The following is a 20919-nucleotide window of genomic DNA, read 5'->3' on the forward strand; positions in this document are numbered from 1 at the left end:
AACATTTCATTACTATTTGTTTTATGAAGTAAGTAATTGAACCTATTGAATAAATGAATGGATAATGGCTTCAATCTTTTTGTTTGTATTTGGTTGTCACATTATACTTAGTGTTGAATTCATGCTTGCAGTGAACTAAAACTTCAATCCAATTTCATTCATATAGTTGCTTGCCTTACCTTTTATTGAACTATCAAAGAAATGCATGTAAAATTTTATGACTAGTTTCTGTATATGTAGAAATATATTACCTACAGATTTGGAGCTAATTTCTGTCTGAAAGCAATTTGGCTAAAATGATTGGTTCTGGTGGTCAGAACTTGACATCATACAGATTCTCAAGGATGCTTTAAACCAGAGGTCCCCGACCTTTTTAGCACCAGGGACTGTGTTCATGGAAGACAATTTTTCCATGGACTAGGGATGGGGTGGATGGTTTCGGAATGATTCAAGCATATTACATTTATTGTGCACTTTATTTCTATTAGTATTACATGGTTATATATAATGAAATAATTATACAACTCACCATAGGTTGGTGCCCCTGCTTTAAACTGTACAATCTTCTTTGTTCCTTGGCCCAACTTTGTACTGATCCTATTCCCAGATTCTGCCAATGAACTTCATTTTGATCAGAACAATGAGGAAGCTGAAACTATATTAATATTTCATACAACCAAGTTTAATTTTTAACAATAATCTAAGAATATGGGCAAGAGATGTGGTTTTCCTTCCTGGAAAAAACTGAAATAAATTCTCCCTGAAGAGAATTAAAGCCATCCTAGGTGGAAGATGTGAGGAGGCAGATATTGCATACATGATCCCCAGCTGGTACCGGCATGTCACTTCGGGAAGAAATTCTGAAATAAAAAAACAGAGGCAGTTTTCATGCTGCCTTACCAGTGGGTATCTATGCATGAGCTGTCAGGAACACTTGACCTGAGGTTCTAGGAGAAAAGAAAGCGAATAAACGTCAGTGTATATCTGCTTACATTTATTAAGGGTGAGGTAATAGTACAATTTTTTCTACTCAATATTTCTATAAAAAATTAATATAGAAAAATATGTGCTGAAATATATATGTGTGTGTGTGTGTGTGTGTGTGTGTGTGTGTGTGTGTGTGTATGATCCCAGTTTCCAATAACAAATTGGGATTTTTCACACAGAGATATACTTTTCTTTGTATTTCTCAGAACCCTGTTGTTTTTTCCACATTGAAGGAAGCCATACCCTAGTGAATTTATTCTATATATGTACCTTGCCCAGTTACTTAAGGAAAGAAAAATGAAATAAACCAAAACCAACCTGTGGCTGAATCTTCCTTTAACAGAATTGAGAATATAAACAGTAGCAAATGTATAAATTTTCTATTCCTTGAACTTGTTCAGAGTAAATATGTTCTTGGCTTTAGGATTTTAAATTGATTTCAGCTATAACCTTTTGTTAATAAACAATAAATAGAAATTTGATTACAGCTTAGTAGTGTTCTTTCATCTCCATATGTTACTAGCAAGCTGTATTTAAAGCATGAATTTTTTTTTATTTTATAATGGACAAATGTCCAATGCCAGAATTTCTATAAAATTAAGAGTACTAGTACTAAGCAGAAAGCTAGACCTCTGCATGTAGGTGTATACATAGTTAGGAAACAGATATAATACTATTCTAATACCTCTAATACATTTGTTGGGATGGTAAAGATGATTTGCTTTGTTGAAATCATCTGACCACAAAGTCCAGGCTGATGCCTCATGCAAGGTGTGTTGCTTTGTTTTTACTCAGAATAGTATGCATTTTATATTGGGTTCTTCATTCATTCTGTAGAGAGTGACAGAATAAATTGCAGTGTTTTTTGTATGATATGAATCCATCTGTTTTCTAAACACTGCCTTTGTGAAAACTGCTTTTGATTTAGTAAACAGTACAATTATACTATAAGCTTCAAAGTGAAAGGGGCAATAATATAATAGTAAATCAATATTAGATTAATTTGATGAATGGAATTTGTATAGCATTGCCAAATCAACCCTGGATTTAGATTCAATTTGTGTGTGTGTGTGTGTGTGTGTGTGTGTGTGTGTGTGTGTGAGAGAGAGAGAGAGAGAGAGAGTGACAGAGAGAGAGAAGAGGGGTAGAGAAAGAGAGACAGAGACAGAGAGAGAGATTGTCAAGGCTATTAACGATAAAGCTGATTAGTGTTTTCTTTCTTTCTTTCTTTTTGTTCTCTGTTTTAAAGCTAATTTCCATTGGGATTAATTTTGGAAAATATAAAATACCAAGGCTTGGATGAGAATTGTTTGGAATATTTCCAGAATTAGCTAAGTTGATGATAGCGTTTGTCCTAGATACAAATATTTTGCTTTAGAGAACACTTACATTAATTTCATTACCATTTGAACAATTTCAAGGAACTCATAAAGCTAACACATAGTATGCTTGTAGTTACAGCAGCATTTTTGAAAGTGATGTCAGATGCCATTAGAAGAGGATCTGACCACTTCATAGGTAATGTCCCCTAAATCCTTGAGCTCAGACACAAAAGTCTTAGAGTTGACTGAGGAAAGGGCAGGCGCAGTGACCCACACCTATAATCCCAGCACTCTGGGAGTCCCAGGCTGGAGCATCGCTTGACCTCAGGAGTTTGAGCCCAGCCTGAGCAAGAGTGAGACCCTGTCTCTACTAAAAATAGAAAAACATTAGCCAGGTGTGGTGGTGCAAGCCTGTAGTCCCAGCTATTCGGGAGGCTGAGGCAGGAGGATTGCTTGGGCCCAGGAGTTTGAGGCTGCTGTGAGCTATGATGATGCCACTGCACTCTAGCCTGGGTGACAGAGTGAGACTCTGTCTCAAAATAAACAAACAAACAAACAAACAAACAAATAAAGTTGACTGAGGAAGAAAAATGGCTTCTTTCCAAATTTTGTGAGTATTCCATAGTGCCATAGTGCTTATAAGCACGTGCTCTGGAGTTAGGTTGCTTGGGTTTCTATTTTAGCTCAAAAGTTATTTAGCTTTGCATCCTTGTTCATTACTTAACTCTGTTGTATTTCAATTACTCCTTTTGTGAAACGAGGATATTAAAAGTGTCTACCTAATTAGTTATTGTAAAAATTAATACACACACACACACACACATACACACACACATACGCACGCACACAAATCCCTAAGCCCAGTGCCTGGCAAAAATTGACTCTCAAGTAGTTCTTGTTAGTTTTTGTTATTATTTAATCAAACTATTACAATGACAGCCTCCTCACAGAAGTCAGTACTTCCCATACTATGCTTTTCTTAGGCTTTCTAACTAATTTGCAGTAGTTAAAAATACCTGAAGTTTACGAATATAAAATAATAGCACCATATTTTCATTGTTTCATAAATGCTACTTTTCAAATCTTTTCCATTTTGGAACTATATGATATTTAATTTCTAAGGATTGTTTTATTTATCATTAAAACTGATCTTTATCTGTCTGTCAACACATCAGATTGAAATATTGAGCTTGCAAGCACTGAAACCATCTTAGATTACTTCTTAACTATTTGGACACTATTATGTTATTGTTGTACAATATTATAGAAAAGTCTGACATGTACTTTTTCCTCATTGCACTTAAAAGTAACATTTGCAAAGTAAAAGTAAATAAAATTCTCTCTGATTCTTTATCAGGGAGGCTGAAATTCTGTATTGATTTTGCCACAAGTGAGTTCCATGGCCTATGACGATAAATTGATCTATGGGCTGTCCATGTTGCAACATCTTTGCACATCTCCAGTTTAACTGACAACAACGCTGCTCTGGAGACCCCAAGAACTTTGGTCTCTGACTTGGGGATTTTCATCCCCTGTCATCTCAAATGTCATTTCAGACACATTCATCACAAGTCTCTGTCACTGGGCAAATAATGGGCCTCTGTGATTGTAGCTCAAATACACACAGTTTCACTGCTTGGATGACAGGTTCTGCTGTTGGCTACTTGAGATTATGGTGAAGTTCAGACCCGTCAAGTATCGAACAGGGAAGACGTGAGATTACAGCTGAAATGGCACCGTGCATGCCCACCGAGGCTGCTGGTTAAGTAAAGGGATGATTGCAAAACAAGAGAGTTCTCAGGACTGTGATGACATTTTTAGAAATAATGAACAAAACATGGTCCTCTGTCCTTTAGCAGTTTGCAACTGTTGGAAAAAGGCTTTCAAAGGGCAGGGACGACAGATCTGGTTCTTTAGAATCATATGTGCACTTAGAGAATAGTTCCATGAAACAATAAATGGCTTTTGTTCTCTGCAATACCTCTAGTCTTGCATGGAAGGGAAAGATATAGAATTTCATATAGTTACAAATAACTGACTTCTATTGAGCAGTACTAAGATGCTTTCTCATTGTTTAAAATATCTGTGTTGCAAATGTTAAGTAGCTTATATTATTTGAGCTGCATAACTTGAGCTGTTAGCTTCAGGACCCTCTTGATTGAGTGTTCTAATCACCCTGAGTATTCAGGGATACATTTTAAGGCTTATCAGGCAAGCTGCATTTGCCACATGTCCCAGCAATTGTGAAAGGAAGTGGGGTACATAGAGGCTCCCCCAAATCATGCATGATGTCTTTCAGGGCCCCATATGCCTATTATCTTCCTGCTCTTACGATGTTAACAGAGCTATTCCCTGTCCATTTCTGTCACCAGAGCTCCCAGTCTATCTCATTACATTGATATTCACATGATTTGACTCTCCTAATTAATATTTGGGATAAATGTATTGCCTAGAGGAATAAGGTTATGAGTATAAAAATTAATGCAGCTTTTGTTAACATCACACAATATTTTGTGTCTTTTTTTTCTACCTGAGCCTCATAAAGTTAATATAAGAATAGCTTTCAGTTGCCATTACTGAGTTCCTCCTTGGACCATCTTCTCTTCAGTTAACTTTTACTTTGGAACTAGAAACTGTTCCATCCATATTAACCACCCTCCAATCTTTCTTCTTGTACCTAACAAAATATTCTTCAATGTAATCTCAACATGTGACCAGGGACTGACTTAAAAATTGACTGTTAGAGCCAGAACTCTAACTATAACCTAGATTTTCTTTTTGGTTTGATTTTTTTGCTTTGAATTAACACCCTTTTCTTTCTTTAGCTTTCCTTCCTTCCTCCTGAGCAGAATTAAAGCACATTTTTGCAGGTCATAAGTTAATTCTAAATTCAGGTCCTAATACATATATATATATACATATATATATATATATATATATATTTCCACCTCTAAAATTTAATCAAACTTTGAATGCTGCTAGTGAGTGTTTGACAAGAAAACATTACTAAAAAGTTAGGATTTTCTCTTTGATTAAATTGTCCAGAAACTAAAGGACTCTCTTCATTCAGTGACCCCATTACAGACTAAATGCCTATTGAACTGTCAGTAAGGAAGGGAGTATTTGGCCTTGGGTCATTCTTCAAGAAGTAAGAAAAGACAGACTTTTCTCACTTTGGTAGGAAATTAATGAATGCTGTGCTTACAGAAAGAACCCAGGCTTTCTCATCACATAATCCTGTAGGTTGTCCACCACTTAACTTACTTACAGCGCACATTCAACTTGTATGGAGAAAGCTTACTCTATTCATGTTAAATGAGGAGTTTGGTGCTTGTGAAAAATAGAGTCTACCTGGATTCTATATCTTAAGCATTCCTTTGAGGATTTAGGAGGTTTGCCAAGTCATGATGTTTAAAGCCACTGATCCTTGCATACAGTTCATTTAATAGTCCTTATCTTTAAATTTTACTGTTTTTAAACTATCTTCAATTTCCCATTTAAACAAGAAGTACAATTACTTGTGCATTACTATACTCGAAGCTTCTCAAGGGCAGGGTTTTTTTTTAAAATAGAATTATTAATCTCATACTTAGCTTCTAACGCACTATATTTTTCATCTTATATTTGCTGAGTTGAAATTGACTGAAGCTAGAATCTATGTTTAAAAGAACAAGATTTCATAATGAATTGCTCAAGTAGGAAAGAGAGAACTCACCTTTTTTGAATGTTTTCTGTTTTTGTCATTTGCATGAAATGCAGGCATATCTAACAAATTTGGGTTATTTTCCTCTCTTTCTTTCCTGACTGCCCATGTGTTACTAAAGTAAATCCACATACAACTAAGGTAGATACTATTAACACACTCAGAACTCTGGGGAAGTTCAAGCTTATTCTATCCCCAAGGAAAACGGAAACTGATTATATTCAAATGCATAATTTCTATTCTAGGCATGAGTATTTATACCACTGTGTTCAGGGGAAGCTTTGAGAGAAATAAGAGCATAAATGGAGCACGTCTGGGTAAATGTCTCTTGAATCACTTCCATGTGACCTTTGATCAACCTGTCTCTTTACAGCATGTGTTTACAGCCAGGTGGGGAAACTTCCTGTTGGAGAGAGATGACCAGTGCACATCTAAGGCCTGAAGTGGACCAGGATGTGGCTCAGGAAAAGGAGAATTGAGGGAGAAGCCACTTTAGTCTTTTTTAAAAAATTTTTCTCAACTGACTTAATCTGAAGTTAAGAGGTTATACTTCAAAGTGACTATTGCCAGTTATATAGTACTAAGAGGTTCTTCAGACTTTCAGCCTTAAAATTGAGCACATAAAAAAATATACTTACTGTATCCCAAGAATGGAAAAATAAGCGCCACATGTACTCACCAGCAAACTGGCTTCCCTGATCATCACCTAAGTGCACATTTGGGAATAACACCAATTGGGTATCGGACAGAGGTGGGGGGTAGGGGGAGGGGATGGGTGTATACCTGCATGATGAGTGCGATGCGCACTGTCTGGGGAATGGACACGCTTGAAGCTCAGACTCGGGGAGATGGGGAAGCATGGGCAATATACATAACCTGAACTTTTGTACCCCCATAATGAGCTGAAATAAAAAAAAATAAAAATAAAAAAATAAAATAAAATAATACATAAAAAATATACTTACTGGCTTAATTGCAAATTTCATGTTAGAAATATAGCCATATATAATATATACATGTATATTATATATGCACATATGTATAAACACATATGCATATTACATATCAATAAAGAGAAACGTACAAAATCAACCTTGACATTTTTATTCATACTTATTTTTGGTGTTCTACAAAATGCTAAAAAATCCAGTATTCAGGTTCCTAAATTTTTTTTTTTTTTCTTTTTGAGACAGAGTCTCGCTCTGTTGCTCGGGCTAGAGTGAATGCCATGGCATCAGCCTAGCTCACAGCAACTTCAAACTCCTGGGCTTAAGCGATCCTACTGCCTCAGCCTCCCCAGTAGCTGGGACTACAGGCATGTGCCACCATGCCCGGCTAATTTTTTCTGTATATATTTTTAGTTGGCCAGATAATTTCTTTTTATTTTTAATAGAGATGAGGTCTCGCTCTTGCTCAGGCTGGTCTCAAACTCCTGACCTCGAGCGATCCACCCTCCTGGGCCTCCCAGAGTGCTAGGATTACAGGTGTGAGCCACCGCCCGGCCCAGGTTCCTAAATGTTAAAGCAGCTAAGCCAGTCATTGTAAAGCTATAGCTGATTTTAGCAAAGATCTTACCTTTCCAAGTACTAGACTTTACCTTTCTAAGCACATGACCTTACCTAAGTACTAGCACCTCTACTACCTATCAAGTGGCTCATTGTTTCTTTGCTTCTTTCTTCTTGATTAAGGCAGGGACCTGGAAGTAATTGCCTAATTAAGGCAGTGTTGGGAAAATGAAGTGAGCAAAGTGAAGTCAAATTAGCTAATGGTTCTCAATCTTGGCTGTATATTGGGAATCACCAGACGAGATTTAAAAATTGGTCCTAACCCCAGAGATTCTGCTGTAATTGATATGGGGTGTGACTTGAGTATTGGTAAAACCTCTTTAGGTGACTTTAATATGCAGTCAAGGTTATGGACTACTGAATATAAGGTCAAAAGGGAACACACTTTATCAATTAACCTCTATATAGCAGTAGTATTTCTACTAGATCATATGTAAAATATCAAAATAATTCAAATCATTTATAAAAATATTCTTTAAAGTAAATAACATATAACTCACACAGAGCTTGAAGAATGGAACAATTTTTCAGAAAGGAAAAAACACTAGAGTTTCTTGTGTTTCTAAATATACTAATTATTTATGTTATTATTTAATATAAACTGTATAATGTTATTTGGAACAAGGAGTGCTCCGCTTTCACTGTATAAAGTCACCATTATAAATGCTTTCAAAGATAAAAGTGAAATTAATGTAAGGAAAAGTGAATTCCAAAATAAACATGAGTTCATTAGACATTCTTCTACTAGAAATCACACTCAAAGCTTTATCTGACAAAATTATTAAAGTATATACTAGATTGGAAAATTATGATTAGACTGAGTGAAAATTATCATTCTTGGAGCATGTACTTCCTGGAGATTTGGGTAGTTTAGATTAGCATTTATAGCTTTTAAGTTGATTTTTCCTTCTTCATTTGTAAAAGTAATAACCAGGGAGATGAGGACAAGGAAAGGTGTACAGCAGGCATTCAATTCATTTTATACATATACATATATATGTGAATCCCAAGAAATTAATAATTGTTAAAAAGTGGAAGATAAGTAGGATCTCTTTGAAAATATTTTTCAGAGAATGAGAAGAGTCTTTGTTTATTTTTTATGCTAGTTGCAAAAAAAGGTAAAGGATATGAGAACAGCATTTATCCTTTTCACAGATTTCTTCTGAAATTTAACAATACTAGTAACTATTTGGATGGAAGTAACACTACTTGGTTGTTGAGTGTCTAAAAATTTTGTAATGAACTGACACCGGTAAATAAATATATGTGTGTGTACATATATACACATATATGTTTAAATATATATATTTACTTATCTATATGTTTAAAGGCAGAGAAACATTTCTTTATAAGAGTCATTTAATCTAAAATAATGGCTTTTACATTATTTTGCCAGTTACTTAAAAGAGAATACTATACTTATCACATTGAATTAGAAAAATACTAACCCGATTTTATAAAAAGAGATCTTTCAGGGCAAGATGAAACATGTAAGATTATTTGGTTTTCTTCCAAGATTTTTCATTAATTCATTTGTTGCTCACAAACAGTTTTTCTCTGGGGTCAAGGAATTTTTCTTATCTTTGTGCATAATGCTTAACACAAGGTCATACCAGACAGGGTAAGAGTGTGAGCATGGAGGGGAGAGATAAACAAATGTGCATCAACGTGAAGAACTTGACTCTAGCACAAAGAGAGTAGGGAGACTATTTTATTTTATTATTTTATTTTTTCTCAGCTGATTTTTAACCAGGACTCTGGGTAGAAGGTAAAACCCTTAGACTTCAGCTGACAAAACTAGGTCTCAGACAACTTTCTATAGTTTCCAAAGTTTCAGTGTCATTAATTAATGAAGTCAGGAATGAAACCTAAGTCATCTGTGTGAATCCAAAACCTATTCTACTTCTACTGCAGTACTTTACTGTAAGAGATTATTGAAAGGGTTGTGGAATCTTCAACTCTAAATGTCCTAAAACACATGGTGATTTTCATCCTTGCCTCAGAATTACGGAAAGTAGGGAAATTTTAAAAATGTGACAAAGTTTAATCATTGAAAATATATTCAAAATGAATTTCTGATCTATCTTACTTCGGGCTGCTGTAACAGAATACCATGGCCTGGTGACTTAAACAATAAATACACTTCTCACACTTCCAGAGGGTAGAATTCTGAGACCAGGGTGCCAGCGTAGTTGGGTTCTTGGTGAGGGCCCTCCCTCTGGTTCACAGTTGGCTGTATTCTCACTGTATCCTCACATGGAAGAGAGAGAGAGAGCTCTGGGCCTTTCGTCTCCTCAAAGGGCACTAATCCCATCACTGGAAATTCCAATCTCAGGACCTCTTCTAAGCCAGCTTACTTCCCAAAGGCTCCACCTCCAAAAATCATAACATTGGGAATTAGGGCTTCAATATATGAATTTTGAGTGTACACAAACATTCAGTCATAGCATGATCTTAAGCCTACTCAAATACTTTCCCTCCAGATATTATCCTGAACCTGAGGAGATGATGAATGCCAAGAAGACAGAAAAAGAGCCAATGACCATATAGGCGATGAATAGAGTAAAGCTATCGTCCTCAGTGGATGCTGCCCTTGTACATAATAAGCTCCAACGTATCTGGACTTAGATATATTCAGGGCCATCCTCAGGCAAATTTTGAGTAACACTTGCATTTTGTTTTTATTATATTCTCCCTTTCAATTTTTGCATTTTTCTTCTGTAATACCCTCTCCTTCCCATGCTTAGGCCATTGCTAGTTGTTAGAGCAACTTACTTTGGTGTTCTATTTTTAACTTCCAGGTCTATTATTCAGGGCTTATTTTGCTCTCTATTAACCTAAGAATTTTTTATTAACAAATCTCTACTAAAATGAATGATTCAAATATGGAAATTTCTTTCAGTGACGAAGACTTTGAGGTTATATTTGCGGGCATAGAATTCTTTTACTCTCTTAGATTTACACTTTGAGGGTGACTACCTATATTATGATATCTAAGTGTCATTATAGTTTTATAGAACATAGTTTCCGTGTCTTTAAAAAATGTAATGCTATCGATATATTTTAATCTTTAAATATTACAAAACAGAACAAAACAAAATTTAAAGCAATTTCTAGTGTTCACAGTGTAAAAACACCAACAGATTTAATGTCTAAGGGCCCACCTACGGCACTTTCCTCACTATACGGATAAGAAAATGAAGACCCAATGAGTCAAAGGAATTTGTAGAAGATCACAAAACTATTTAGCAACAGAACTACAGTGTGAGTCCCAGGCTGTTAATTTTTTTTATCAACGCTCATTGCAATAAGTAGTGTTGACTTTTTAGAAATTCAAGTGATTGAGTTGTAGTGGGGGCGAGTAATATCATCTCAAGTAAGTCCTAACAAAGTGGTTGCCTTTGCCAGAAATATCATCAACATTTACTTCATGGTAATTATATATTTTCTTCTCATCTCCCTGTTGAGAGACTCCAATTAGGTTTCACCAGACAGATGATTCTTTAGATTGTTTAACTATTCCTTTTATACTCCTTTTCTCAGTTTAGCATTTGTGGCAAGTAATCTTCAAATCTTTCCCTAATGAAACACATCCAATCTGTTGGCAAATACAGCTGATTCTACGTTCTCAGTGAACTTGTGTCTTTATTCCCTTCCCACTGCCACTGCCAGAGTGGTTTTTCTAAAGCACAACTCAACTATCTCCTGTTTTTATTCTTCTAGGAAAATGGAAGACTGAGGAACCTGGAGTGCAAAGATTGGGTTTGAGCCTTTTGGCTTCTTCCCACTCACTGGTTATTACAGTATAACTGGGGAGAGAGTCATCATCTCTGTTCCTGTGTCCTCAACTGCAAACTGTGAATGATAACAACAATAATGTTGTAAGCCTCAAGTAAAATATTATTAAATATATGCAAAGTGAGCACAGCACAGCAGCAAGATAGAACTAACAGGAACAACTAAGATTTAGAGGTCAAAGTGCCTGGTTTAGATACCTGTTTTCTGTCTATTGTTTAAGTAATTTAGGAGGGTTACTTTAACCTTCCCTTATTTTATTTTTTTCCTATAAGTACAATACTATTAACAATTTCATAAGATCATGGGGGAAGATAACTTAATCAATTTAAGCATTTAGAATATCACGAATACTCAATAAAAACCTGATATTATTAAATGGCTTATAAACTTTAAAGCATTATAAAATAACAATATACTTTTACCATTGGGACCCAGATATAAAGTCCAAACTCTCTATTTTGGTATTACATACTATTTCATATATTATACTATTTCTGTTTCATTTGTAGTGAGCATTTAATTTAATCAAAGGGGAATTGATTTGATTAACTTCAACAATATAAACAATAGCTATTCATGAGAATGGTTTTGCAAGATCCAGAAAATAAGCAAATTTTGAATGACGTTAATTAGGCAAAAAGCACTGCAATGTTTATATTGCAGTATTTTATGGAACTTTTAATTTGATTGTCAAATCATTTTTTGGTTTAAGAAAATGGTGGATTTATCACATATTCTAAATATAAGCAAATTGTTATTTTGAAAACATTTCTTAAAAGAAATTCTTAAATGTTATATTTCTATGTTTGAAGAAAAGCAGTCTATGAAAAAATTACACTTGTTTGGAAGTAAAGGTAAAACAAAAGTGCATGAGTCAATCAATTAGCCAAAATTGAAGTGTTTACCAACCATGTGTCTTTTATGGTAGACATGAGAAAATGAACTCCCAGCAGTTCTTTATACGATATTTAGCCATGGTGTACTATACCTACACTGATCAGTGTAGATTACTCATTAATAAACTCGGTTTGTTCCTTTAAGAAACTCAATAAAACGTAAATAGATTCACTTTTTTTTTTGAATTCTTAAGTGTCTCTTTGAGGAAAGAAGTTAAATAAAACTTTTGAAAGGCCAACAATTCTTTTTTCTTCCTCTCTACTTTAAAAACAAACTGACTGTGCCATTTTATTTGTGTCAAGCAGCTTGCACTTCCCATTTCGATTTTCTTCAGCTACTAATGCTATCTTGCAGCAGTGCTGTTCAGTGGGCCCAGGGGAGCAAAGTGTCAGTTTTTCCAGATGGCAAGCTGCCAGTTCTACCGCACACTGTTGAAAGTCACTGATAGACTTCATTTCATTGCAGAATCAAAGAACAGCATCTACTTCGTGCACAACTTTGTATATGATCAGCTTGCAACAGCTGATGAAGTGGCCCTGAAAAAGAGACAGATTGAGAGAGTGAGAGACAGAGACAGAGATAAAGAGAAAGAGACAGTGAGATGCAAAGAGAGAAAGAAAGATTCTGTTTTAGTGAATTTAGCCTATTTTCTAGGCTATTATAGAATGATATGCTTCATTTTAAGGGCAGAAAGTTTTAAACCATGATTGCCAGTGTATGGGAACTTCTATCCTAATAGCTGGAACAAAGTTCTCAATTTGCCCTAATTAAAATACTAGTATTGGAAAATGAGTTTTTCCCCTTTCATATTTAAACGGAACATTTTAAAAAGTTAAATCATTTTAAATGGTCTTTAAATAGCATTTTCTCCGTCAGACTTGTTTACTCTTTTTGCCTGAGGAGAAAAACCTCCGTGCAGGAATACAATATCAGAGTGGAGTAGAAAGTGGCTTTTCTATGCTATATATTTTTGGCTATTACAGTGTTTGCATGTAAATGGGAGGTATTATTCTACCAGTGGAGAATGCTGGAGGAAAATATGTTTCTTCTTAACAGCCACGTAAATGGAGACCTGAAGCATCTGCAATGTTATTTCAGAAGTTGAACAGATACGTCTATAGGTAGAAAGCTTAAATGCAAAGAGCTATAAATCAAAGGATGCAGACAAACATAGCATATAGATGATGAAGGTTGCAACCAAAAGACAGGGATTCCAGTTCCAAGGCCACCAGTTATCAAAGGACTTGGGTAGCCTCTCTGAGCCTAACCTGTAAAATAAGAAGTTTGGTTTGCCTCTTCACATTTCTTCCTTCTCTCAGATGATACTATTTGGTTATAACTAAAAGTCAAATACTTACTGAGCAAGAATCACTTTGTGATAGTTTTGTTATTACAAAAACACCTTCGTTTCATAATACAGGACACTGATCTTTTGTGGGAGAGGAATTCAGAAATGTCATTTTTTGATGACTCTATTTCTCACTGTACACATTGATAATTCCTAGGGCTCATGTATATTGAATAACCGTAGTTCGATGCCAGCATCTAAGAGCTTAAACTCTGATTATTGTTGTCCTTAATTTTTTCATCACCTTCAAATGTCTTTAATCAAATAATTAATATATTTTATTCATGTAAGTATGAAGGGAATATATTATTTTTACATGGGGAAGAAGTTATTTTAATTCATAACTAAAAGTGAAATTGTATTTGTTATAATGGAAAATGACAGAAAAATGATTATTTTTAGATGGCCTAAAGCTAGAATACATTTCATAATATATTCTAAGAATAATAATATATTTTATTCATTGTATATAATACCTTCTACCAAGATAAAATTTGAATTACAATTTTGAATTTTCTTTAAGTTACTGTAACATGTCAACTTTTACTACAAGATAGGAGCTTCATGAGAGGATAAATAAACTTTTAAAAGTTTTGAATTTTAAAAACCCTTCTTGATAGTCTCTATTTTAGCAAATTTCCCATGTCTTTAAAAAGACTCCCAAAAGTGTATGGGGCTATTTCAGGTGCTGTGAAATTCAAACAAAAAGAATCATTTACCCTCCTTTTCATAAGTTTAAAGACTCAAAAATACAATGTAGCCAGCGGAGTCCACAATATGATTATCATACAGATCCAGATACATACATTTAAGACATCATGACTAAAAATTAATTTTATATTCTAAGTATAGAATTTTTAGATGTGGAATCTCTGATCATTGATCAGGGCCCAAGCTTTCAAGGGAAAATCAACTACAGTATTTTCCCAGTAAGAGAAGCAGAGGGCAATTGGCATTTCTTATGAATTTGGAAGGTGTGTATGGACAGCTTTATGGTCTACATGAGGAATATGCAGCTCATATAGACTAAAGACCTTTCTCAAGGTTCAAGTGTGATAGTGGCAAGGACTGTCTTCAACACCAGAGCATCCCGGATCCAGTGGTCGGGCTCTCTCCACCATTTCCCAGTGAGGTCAGACATCACGCTATCGGGATGATTTGAAATAATTCAATTCTTCATTGTGTTTGTCTTTAGTATTGTGAATACAATGGCTGGTGCATGGTAGGAATTTGTGCAAAAAGTAAGTTGTTGAGGAGGAGAGTCAATGTAGAAGTGATAAGGCAACAATTTACATTACAGTACATTATGAAATAGAGGAGGCAATGTGAAAACAGGAGGATGGAAGTGGCAAGGAGCTCTATGAGATCGATGGAGAGGGTTACATCCTAGAATCTTCTTTGTCACTGTCTATCACCCATTGTCCACGTTTCCTCACTACCGCTCCATACAAGTGGAAAAGACTGAGTGATTTCTAGAGTGCCAGCTTTCTATAAGACTTTTTCATTAGCATAACAGTAAGTGCTCCATGTGTTATTAATAATAATATCCAGTGTTCACTTTAGCAAGAACGAATTCGACACTCTTTCTCTCTATCTCATTTATTCTCATAACAACTCTGAGGTAGATCCTACTTTTATGCTATGAAAGCAAAGGAACAAAGGCTTGAGGCTTTGCCACTTTCCAACTGCTCATAAATGGTGAGCCTGGAATTTGGATGCTGTGCAGACTGATGGAGAGTGTTCGCTCCTAACAACTACAGGAGTATTCTGCATAAAATGTGTGCTCTGCATAAATTACTTTCATAGGTTATAAATAGAAAATGGGAAAAACAATTCTAAGTTTCTAAAGTATGTTGGAACCAAGACACATATTTGGTTTCTTCAAGATTTCATGGGAATTTTAATTTATTATATGGATTACTTTTCCAAAGGGATACAGAAACTATGCATGTTGCATTTCTAAAAATTGTTTGACCATGGGGCACTGGTGTAAAAATCATTTTTTTTTCTAATTCATTTGTTTCTTTTTCTAGGTTACTTTCTGTTAATTTTCTTGTCCTCTCCCAATATCTCAGCATTGCATCATAACTAGCTCCAAACCATTACTTGCTATGGTAAAACGTTTACAAGGTAACTGAAACATATTTCTTTTAAAATAGATTCATACAGCACTCTGATATTTTGGCTACTGTTGCCTTATTTTGAAAGTGCCTTTACACTGAAAACTCTAGAGTTTAATTGCACTGGTTTTTTTCATATATTTCCTAATAAAATTTCAGTTATCTATTACCTGAAGCCATGTATCACTTTGCACTTTTTTAAAAAGTCTTTTTCAGTTAAAGTGAATTTTATTGATGTCAGGAATGATATTTCATTCACCTTGATGTTTTCTCTATGCAAATGGTAGAATCTCAATAAATGTTTGCTGAACATGACTTCTTTTCCTTCTCTCCCAGATTCAACATTCCTGTGAACTCTTATGCATAGGCTATGTTTATTTCTATCCCTTCCATAATTAAGATTATTTATCAGGTCATCAGATATGAGGTTTTAGTTGCCAGAAATCTCCAGTTAGACTTGCTAATGGTCCCAGCTTTCATATAGCTCTGCACTTGGTAAAGAAAAAGACCTGGAATTTATTTTTTCTTTCCAAAGAATATTTCATAAACTATATATTTTTTTCTGATTGTAACAGATAACAATTTGAGATATCACAGCATCTTCTCACACTAGGAAGTCTAGGGGAGAGGAGATTACAGTTATCTAAGTTGGGTATGACAGCTCTTGATGCTGGGAATGGGAAGGGAATATCAGCTTCAAGCAGTGACTTAAATAGAGTGGTGTGGTCACACTGCTTACAAACACACAGGGAGAGAACAAGGCCAAAAGTGTTTGCTCTGGGTGCCTTCAGATAATTCCTCCCATCTGTCTGGGATGACTCTTGTTAGTCTCCATTGCACAGAGTGATCCTGCTTCACTTTGACCTTTATTTCATCCATAGCCTTACAACTACTTTCACATTTTTGTACTGAGTAGCCTTGTATTGACACATGTCTAACTTGGTGCCTGAACTCATCTTTCCTTGAGTCTGAAAAATTATTTTTATGACCTTCTTCTAGCCCCAGTCCAGACTCAGGTTTTCTTTAGATCCCTGGCAAGTCATAGATTTAATAGATCTCATCATATTGATTCTAAGAATCATCAGTTTATGGCTTTCTGTACTTACTCACTTATGATAGACTTACTCAATTTTCATTTTCTTTAATTTTTTTTTTCTCTCAATTCTATTCTTGGTGTTCTCATTTGTATAGTGTCTGAATAAATTCAAATCACTTCTGTCTCTCCTGGTGGCACCAGCTTTTTTTATGAGGGTTAAGTGGTAAATAAATGTCCATGCACTAAAAATCATATAATGATATGTTCAAAAATGGACATCATTTCAGAACAGTTTGATTATTGTTCTTATTTTTTTTAACAGCCAAATATTCTTTACCAACCAAAGTGGTTGGGTAAAGTTGAGAAATATTTATTGAGGAAAATAAATTAACCATGATAATAAAGCAAGGAAACTGATTTTTTAATATGGTGATAACAAAGGGTACTTCTGTTTTACTTTGTGTGGCTCATAAACTGGTTCTGAAAGTAATCTTGGAAGAATTTACAGAAGATAACATCATCAGAATAACCCATGACTTGATTTCAGTCATTATTTATAAGTAAAAATATATTTATTTGCATATAAAAATCCTGTCCAAGAATATACAAATTACATACAGAGAAGCCTGGTTAAAAAAAAAAAAATAGTAAATAATAAGAGATCTCATCCTACAAGTGGCATCCACATATTCATGTGCAATGGGGTCTTTTCACCAGACTCTGGCCAGAGCTGAAGTTCTAGCCAATCTAACGCCTTGGCTTAGTGATGTTTGTCTGGACAAGCAGTGAGTTGAAATAAGGCCAGAAGTTGAAACCTCAGCTCAGGGAGAGCAACGTTTGCTTGACTCTCAGGGCTGATCTCATTGTTACTGCTAATTCCAACTTGGCTCCCACTAATCACTGGCAAAGGGATATTATACTGTGTTACTTTCAATTTGGGGAAATATTTTAAAATTTGCCTTGGGGCAGAGAGCTCAAGTTATAACTAACTGGTCTCGTGCTAGCAAAATTAGAAGTTGTCAGTACACGTTTGTTGAATCAAATTGAACACCCCTGGATGCAAATAGCATTATGATAGGGAAGAGAAGCTTTGTGCAATTATTCAATCGTTGTGGATCACCTACTATGTACTAGTATGTATGAAAGGGAGAACAAAGCTAATGTCTCTGACCTCTAATAGTTTCCAATCTTGTGCTGGCTGACAGTGAGATATACTGCACTTCCTTCCAAAACATATAGAAATAATGAGTGAGAGGACAGCAAACTATCACCACACCCCAGGCAACATTATAAAGTTTCAAACCATGTCTCAAGCCAAAACTACAAATACATGTCCTTAGCAACTTATACCAATTATACCTCCATGGTAGGGCTGTCATACATATAAATATTTACCTGTCACTTAGCATAAAGCTTGTTATCTAGTAAAAGCTCACCCAATAATGAGCAATCTTACAGGATCAGGGTGGGGGCTTCTTGACCATTTGCAAGTTGCAACATTTCCTTCCAAACATGATTTTGGAAAAAGACTTTGGAAACCATGGTATAGTAAGGCTATCGCCTCAGAAAATTTACATAAGTTATAACTTACAAGGCAGGGAACTAACCATTGGGTATTTTCTAGGCCTTTAGAGCTTACATTTTCTCCTGAATTCTCTTATGCTGGTTACCTTGTAATAGCTCTATGAGGGAATTCAATAAATGCCCCCCCGCAGTCCTAGATGAGATGGAAAATATAATTGGATAGCATCTTTAGTATAAAAGATAGAGGCAGGGAATTTCAGGGAAGGAAGTAGAACCCAAACAATGTCCAACTTAATCTCACTAAGTCAATAACATCTTGTAGTCCTTCTCCCTGAGCATAAGAAATTTTCACATATCTGTTTTAGGTCTTTCGAAAGGTCCAGAAATTAGAGAAATCTCTTCATCTTAGTACTGGGTAACTAGTTTGGATAAGTATGGTGATTAGGTAATAGTTTCTTGAAAACAACGGAAGCATTTGACTAAAAATCCCATTGATTTCTATTTCTTAGAATTTGATACCATTAGCTATTTACTGACTGGTGGGGAAAAAAAAAAGAAAAAAACACTTCATTTATCTATTTATTTATTCTTAATTTGTGCTTGGTAAGATCATAACTCGTCACTGATCTGATTTTCACTAAGTCACATACCAATATTATCTACTTTTCTCCACTTTTTCTGTCTTCCTCCTTCCATTTCAACCAACACTTGTAGGCAACTAATTACTTTTCCAAGGTTCCCTGGGTCACTGACTACATTTTTCAGCAGAATGCCTTTCTGTCCTATTTCTGTGCTATGTAGCTGGTGTTGCCCTCTCCCCCTCCCTTCTTTTACATTTCTCTCCTTTACAGTTTTCCACTGATGGTTCCCATCTTCAGGTTTAGTTCTGATCATATTGAAATATTCACCAAACCACATTGTAGTAGCCAGCCTTGCAGACATAACCATTGATTTCCACCTCCTGGTAGTCTCTTTCCTGTGTAGTTTCATCCTACATTTCACCAGAGTTTATCTGTGTGATCACTAGAACATGGCAGAAGTGATGATTTTATTGCTACCAAGTTTTGGTTCCAAACTTGACTGCAACCGTGTGAGAGGCCTTGAGCCAGAACCACTAAACTAAGCTGTTCCTGAATTCCTGATTCTCAGAAAGCTTGTGAGGTAATAAATGCCTGTTGTTATATGATGCTACATTTTGGCATAATTTGTTACTCAGCAATAGACAATTAATACAGATATTATGTGTACTCACGGTGATGTTAGAGTAGGTAATCAGGTAGGTAGGAGCAAAAGAGGAGGGAATGGAAGAGTTAGTCAGCTGGCTTGAACACACAGTCCTTGAATGAACAGCCAGATCCCTGTTGACCTGAGGAGAAGTAAAAAGCCATTAATTGTCCCACGTTGACTTAGGCACAAGTACAAAGTGACCTTTTCCTCATTGTACTGAAACTGCCCTTCACAGAAGTCAATAATGAGGTGCAGGGAGAGAACTGTGGTAAGGGCCTAGCTAAAAATAAGGCACAGGCCTAGGAAAAATAATGGTAATAACTAGCCACTGTCCCCCTGTTTATTTCTCTATAATGGCCACTCTGGAGACACATAGCTGGCGGTCATAAAGATTCTCAGCTTTCTCTATAGATAACATCACCTTTTTGAAACCTAGGGGTAGTTTCTGAGATATCTTCCAGGTCCCGCATTCCAGTGGAAAGGCTGACCCACTCATACCAGCGGCCCATACCAAGGAATTCATTCAACTGGTCTTGTGACCCCCACCCAAGAACCTGGTCAGCAAAGAAGACAATTTCTACAGCTCTATGGTTCTGCCCCAACACAGCCAATTAGCAGACTCAATTGCCTATGCCAAACTGTCTTTGAAAACCCTTTCTCCCAAATTTTCAAGGAAGCAGATTTGAGAAATTTTTCCCATCTCCCCACTTAGCACTAAGCAGAGCAAACTCTTTCTCTGACATAAACCCTCCTGACTCAGCATATTGGCTTCCTCCTGGGCAGTGGGCAAATGAACCTGGTTGGGTGGCAACAATATCACAATTATGACAAATTAACACTGTGGTTTTGATCACCCTTGTGGGAAAAATAGGGGAACTATGAATACGAACTGAGCCTGGACAGAATGAACACTGACTGCCCAGCCTTCTTTGACCTCAACAAATAAAAACAGTACATACTTGGGATTCAAGGCAGTTGCTTCTTTAGAGCCTGCCCTCTTTCCTTTCTTGAAAGCATACTTTCACTTCTGCACAGCCTTTTCTAAGCCTGTCCACTTTCACTCAGTAACTTGCCACTATTGCCCGGTTGTGTGCACATCCTGAAAATTCTTTCTGTGGCATTAGGAAGAACATTTACACCAGTGACAATATGACATCATAGCTCTACTTTCCCTTCTTTGGAGATCTTAGAGTTAAGACATGCTTTCCACATCTTGGATTCAATGCTATGGAGTTGACATTTAGATTTCTATAAAATTACTGAGTATTACCATTCACCAGCTTTCATGTGGCCCAGAATGTGGGGCTGAACCACTGCTTTCATTCCCATCTCAGAGAAGGAAAAGCTGAACTCTTTAGTACCAGACTAACCTCAACAATTGGGCCTCATACT

General features: G+C 35.8%; 1 long non-coding RNA gene across 1 annotated transcript; it reads right to left on the reverse strand.

Moving 5' to 3' along the window:
- Positions 1-657: 657 nt before the first annotated feature.
- LOC123621681 lies at positions 658-19663 on the reverse strand. Its single transcript, XR_006729222.1, has 2 exons — positions 19553-19663; positions 658-860 (listed from the first exon to the last, which is right to left on the reverse strand). It is a non-coding gene; the product is annotated as an uncharacterized LOC123621681 (long non-coding RNA).
- Positions 19664-20919: the final 1256 nt, after the last annotated feature.

This window comes from Lemur catta, chromosome 16 (assembly GCF_020740605.2).
Source record: "Lemur catta isolate mLemCat1 chromosome 16, mLemCat1.pri, whole genome shotgun sequence".
In the NCBI taxonomy this organism is placed as follows: domain Eukaryota; kingdom Metazoa; phylum Chordata; class Mammalia; order Primates; family Lemuridae; genus Lemur; species Lemur catta.